The 5205-nt window shown below is 59.3% G+C and overlaps 1 protein-coding gene across 7 annotated transcripts in view; it reads left to right on the plus strand.

Annotated features, from left to right (window-relative positions):
- The window catches only part of DOK4 (docking protein 4), a 13774-nt gene that overhangs the window by 846 nt on the left and 7723 nt on the right, over positions 1–5205 (plus strand). For 2 of the 7 annotated variants that reach the window (XM_010861881.1, XM_010861885.1), the window contains exons 1-2: positions 1–80; positions 3206–3292. The exons of 1 other annotated variant lie outside the window; for it this stretch is intronic. The gene's annotated coding sequence lies outside the window, so the exon portion shown is untranslated. Of the gene's footprint in view, positions 81–3205; positions 3307–4866; positions 4957–5205 lie in introns of those variants that run through there. 4 more of the 7 variants (XM_010861884.1, XM_010861880.1, XM_010861886.1 and 1 more) reach the window with 4 other exon arrangements.

Consider the following 5205-nt stretch of genomic DNA (forward strand, 5'->3'; position numbering starts at 1 on the left):
CCGGTCGCGCCGTGACGCGGGCATGAGCCTGGCCTGCCGCCCGCTGAGCCAGCGCCCCCATCAGGGGCCGCGGCTCCCAGGTAACTAGTGGGGCGCGAGGCGGGGAGGGGGCCTCAGGTCGCGCAGGAGCCCTCCAGACCCTCGGCGACTCCCCCCTGAGGACTCTCCAAGCCTATGGGACCTTCCTACCCCGTGGGGGTCCTGAGGGGTCCACTTCCAAAAGCCAATCCCTGTCCTCAGAACTACCCCTTGAGCCCCGCCTTCCCTCAGCTCTCTTCTCCAGGGGACCCCAGGTCAGGGCTTGACCTCACACCTACCCAGCACCTACCCCACACCTACCCATCGGAGGGGCCCAGGCCCTTGTGCTCCCTGGCCCTACCATCTCTAAGGGGCACAGCTCAGCTCATCATAGCTTGCGTCCTCGCACCCTTTCTGCTCTCATGGCCTCCTACTCTCTCAGTACCCCCCGCCCCTAAATTCCTAGAGACTCTCCAACTCCCCCACCTGCAGATGATTCCTGCCCTACAGCTTAAACTCGCAGCCAGCTGCCTGCTTTTGTTGATTGTTTCTGCCTGTTCCTGGGGTCCTGTTCACTCTCTCCCCCAGGGCTCCCTAAGTCTGGCTTCCCGTTAAATGTTTGCTGTCACTGCAGAGGGGTATGAGCAGAGGCCGGCACCTGGGCCATATCCCAAGCTGTGGCTGCGTGGCTGTTGCCAGGAGACTCAGATGGAGGGTTTCGGGTGTAGGGGTCTAAGAGTCAAGGGCAGTGACGGGCGGGCAGGATCCACAGCAGCGATTTGAGGCTGGGCTTATTTAGTGCAAAGTCCTTTCTTGCCCCTTTCAAGAGATGTGGCTCCAGTGCAGGCCAGTCCTGTCCCCCAGTTGGGATGGGTCTCAGGAGCTGTGCCCCCAGTTGCTTGTCCTTCTGAGCATGGGCAATGGCTACTTCTAGCTCTTCTCTCCCAGGCAGGGCAGCAGAGCTGGGCATGATCTCACCCAACAACCAGGGCCAAGGTGGGGCCACCCAGTCAGACCCGGACACGGGGTCAGCAGTGCTGTCTCCCCCCGGGTCAGCTCTGAACCAAACTGTGGGTCCAGGGCCCAGGGAAATGGGAACCCACTGCTGCCCACATGTCTTTGGAAGCTGAGCTAGGTCTGACCAGGTGGATATTGGTGGTGGTGATGGGAGAAAGGATGAAGAGGACAAAACAAATCCTGGAGATAATTACATTTTCAGCCCCCATGTACTGAGTACTTACTCTGCACTCAGCAGTAAAGAATCCACCTGCAATGCAGGAGATGTGGATTTGATCCCTGGGTTGGGAAGATTCCCTGGAGAAGGGAATGGCTACCCACTCCAGTATCCTTGCCTGGGAAATCCCATGGACAGAGGAGCCCAGCGGGCTACAGTCCATGGGGTCGCAAGAGTCAGACACGTCTGAGTAACTAAACAACACTCTTCACTGGGCACCATTCTAGGTGCTAGGATGGAGCTGTTAATTAGAGGAGGCTTAACCATCAGGGAGCTGACATTCTAGGATGTTGTTGGAGACAGTGGCCAAGCAAACCAGCAGATGAAGAGGTAAAACCTGTGGGGATATGTGGGGACAGTGGAAACTGGGCGTGGTGGTAGAGGCTGACTAGGGGCTCCCTTTGGCCAGAGTGGTCAGGGGAGGCCTCTCTAAAGTGATGGTCTTTAAACTGATTCGGTAGAATGAACCTTGGACCATCTGAGGGAACAGTGTTGTATAGGCAGGGAACAGCAAGTGCAGTGATCCGCATGGGTAGGAGTTAGGCACGTTGAGGAACATCCGCACCCCCTGGCCCCCTGGCAGGGGGGAGATGAGGCCGGAAGGGTGGGCGGGGGACTGGAGGAAGACCAGCGGCAGTGGTCTGGAGACATAGCACCACCTTCCTGGCTGGAGGGCCCAGAAGACAGTGACTGTTCTGATGTCTTTTTCTGCCAGTCTTCTCTTCCCAATTGGTTTTGGATCTGACTTTGCCACCCACTTTCAGTCCTGCGGTGTTTCAGGTGGTGGTTGCTTGTGAGGATTTGCAGGGGTGGAGGAGATCAAGGATGGGGCCCTCTGGGGAAGGGAGGACCTCCTCCCAGCCCCTGATAGCCATCACATGGGGGTAGAGAGGACCAGGTTGGGGTGGGGGATGGGAAATGTCCCTGATGCTGGAGACAGTCCGGTCGATAGGATCTTTGCCAGCGGGTGGAGACAGCGAGCTGTCAGTGAGCCGGAGTCCAGGCAGGGCTGTCCCCAAGCCCTGATAAGATCCGATCTGTTGCAGGGTGGGGAGGCCCAGCTAGGCCAACAGCCACTCCGGCTCAGCCATTGGTTCCCAGCAGCAGCAAGTAGTGTTTGTTCTGGAGCCAAGCCTCCAGGCAGAATCTGGGTGCAGGGAGGGAGTGCTTAGACGGCTGTCCCACCGGGCAGGTGGGCAGTGGCCCTGCCCCACCCCTCTGCTGGGCACCAGGGAGTCTCCTACCCACTCCGCACAGGACGCCTGCTCTTCCTGGGAGAGAGGGGACATTTCAGAGTCCCCTCTGGTGTCCTGGTCGGGGGCAGGTACCATTTGTGGCTGAGGAACCACATTGATGCTAGGCTGGGAGGAGGAATGGGGGTCCTTACTCCTTCCCTGTTGAGGGGGTGCTGGACACCCTGCTTAGCCTCTCAGAGTGCTCAGAGCTGACCTTACAGACCTGAGACCACAGTTAGCGGGGCATCTTTCCCTGCTGCAGGCTTGTGAGCGCCAGAGCTGCTGGGGGTTCAGTAGTGATGGGGAAAGTGGCCCCAGGTGCGGTAAGGGGAGGAGGGCTGCGTGGTTGCCTTCCTGGTTCCTGCCTGCTGTGCTCAGCCCGCCGGCCATCTCTTGATGCCTGATTGGGTCTGCACAGGCTCAGCCAGGGGGCCGCGTCCTTTGGGGGATTTGTTGGTTCTGGGAACCCACCCCCCACCTTGATCCCATTGCCCATCAAATGTAAGTCTACCCATTGACCCTTCCCCCTCTCTCCCCGCCTCCCCAGCTCTCCTGTGCTGTATCATTCTGGGCCCCAGCTTGGGTCTTGCTCTTGCATATTTATTTGGAACCGAGTAAGGTCAGCACCACCTGTGACTCCAGGCCAGCGTGAGCTGCCGGGCGCCCTGCCACCCAGGCTCTCCCTGGAAGGTTACTCTTTCCGTTGGTTTATTTCTAGGGCCTGGAGCCTAGGGCGGGGTGTGGACCTGTGGACAGACGTGCCAGGGGTACTCCCGAGAGCTTGGCGGCTGCAGTCACTCAAGGGGTACGGCGGGGAAGGTAACGGGGAGGGGCAGGAAGGAGCAGGCCTGTGTTGGGCAGGTGGAAGGCTGGGTTAGGGTGATCTCACAGCCCTTGGCTGGGCAGCAGCTCTCGAAATACAGTCAGCCCTTTGGGTTTACAAGGCAGATGCTCTTGGTCCAGCATGGGCAGGCAGGTGCCTAAGGATTCATTTCCTCATTTAAAATGGGCTGATTTATCTTTTTTTATTTTATTTTACTGGTGGGGAAATTGAGGCGCTGAGATGTTAAGTGGCTTGCCCAGGACCTCTTGCTGTTAAGTGCGTGTTCCTGGCTGGGCCACATCCCAAGCTGCCCTGGATGAACCCTGGGCCCGTGCGTGCTGGTCAGTGTGTTCTGAAAGGGGCCTTCCTTGCTCTGGACCCTCAGCCAGCGGCTGGCTGGCCATCATCTCAGAGGGGACTTTTACAGAGCTGGTCCTTGCTGGGGGGTCAAGGAAGCCCCAGATGGTGGAGACAGAGCTGGGAAAGCTTGTTCATCTGAGTGCCAGCACCTGGGTCTGGCAAGGCTGTTGGGGGGGTGGTCAGTACCAGGGAGGGACCCCACAGCCGACCTTACAGGAGGAAAACAGATCACTTGGGTGTGGCAGGGTCTTGGCTCCCAGGGAGCTGGGAGAGAAGGCGTGGATGGGCACGGAGGCCGCTGAGGGGTGCTGGAGGGGCTCTCGGGGTACATGGGGCATAGAGAGCACTACCCTCTGTGTCCTTTTGCCTGTTTGCATGTGCACACTGGGATAGTCACATCTGTTCCTTGTTAGGGACTCGACAGACAGGCCTCCAGAAGATTAATTAATGCCAAGCTGCTGGCAGCTCCAGCAGGACACTTGCCCCAGGGTCCTGTCCTGGCAGCACAGATGCCCAGCTGACCCCAGCAATGCTACTACATTCTCATCCAGAGATGCAGGGGACCATGTTGTGGGCACAGCCCTGCCCCTGAGCCTGGGTGGCAGAGAAGGCTAAGACGGTGGTGAGTGGCCAGTGCCAGGTGGCAGAGCATCCCATCCCCAGGGCTGCCTCCATCACCCACTCCGGAACTTATTTGTCCCTGGCTGAAGCCTGGACTTGCTCTGTGACCCTGGCCACGCCGCCTCTCCTCTCTGGGCAGCTTGCTTTTCCCCAACCATAAAATGATCTGAAATGGGCATTGGGCTGGGTCATCACTGAGACACCCCCCTCCGCCAAGTCTGTGTCTTTGTTATCTGCCGACCTGCCTGATTCCAAGAGCCCCTGGTGGCACCCCTTTTCCAGCTGCGTATGGACTTCCCCTTAGTCCCCCTCAATGTGGTCCAGCTGTGTCCTTTGCTCCCAGCCCAGGTGTTTGCTAGTTCTCTGTGTAATTAACTCCTGCCCGGGTCCAGGACACGGGACACCGAGAGTCCTGTCCAGACCCGATGCCCTCACAGACCAACCTGGCCTTCCCAGCACCAGGGCAAGGCAACCGCTTCGACAGTGGCCACTGCCAGCCTGCCCAGCACATTCTTCAGGCTTATCTGCAGGCCCGTCCCATTGGACTCTGCCCTCCCACCCAGGAAGCAGCACCCAGACAGGCTGCTGAAGAGTTCCAGGGGGCGGGGAGAGCAGGGTTTGAGGGGACAGTTCTCAGACTCTTGCCTGGAGCTGGGGAGATCCAGGTATAGAACAGAGTGGGACAGAGGGCCTGGAGTAGTTGGGGGGCGCTGTCTGCTGAAACCGACGGGGTGGATCATCTAACCTCGGGGAGCATGGTCCCAGAATCTGTGCCATCTCCCAGGAGCCCGTCTCCTGGAAGGCTTCCTACAGGGAGGTGCCCGCGCAGGAGGGGGGCTTGCTGGAAGCCTGCCCCTCAGCTGCAGCAGGAGCTAGGGCCCCGCCGGCAGGTCCCCGGCCACCTTTCCCTCTGC

This window comes from Bison bison, unplaced genomic scaffold, assembly GCF_000754665.1.
Source record: "Bison bison bison isolate TAMUID 2011002044 unplaced genomic scaffold, Bison_UMD1.0 scf7180017864473, whole genome shotgun sequence".
NCBI lineage: Eukaryota > Metazoa > Chordata > Mammalia > Artiodactyla > Bovidae > Bison > Bison bison.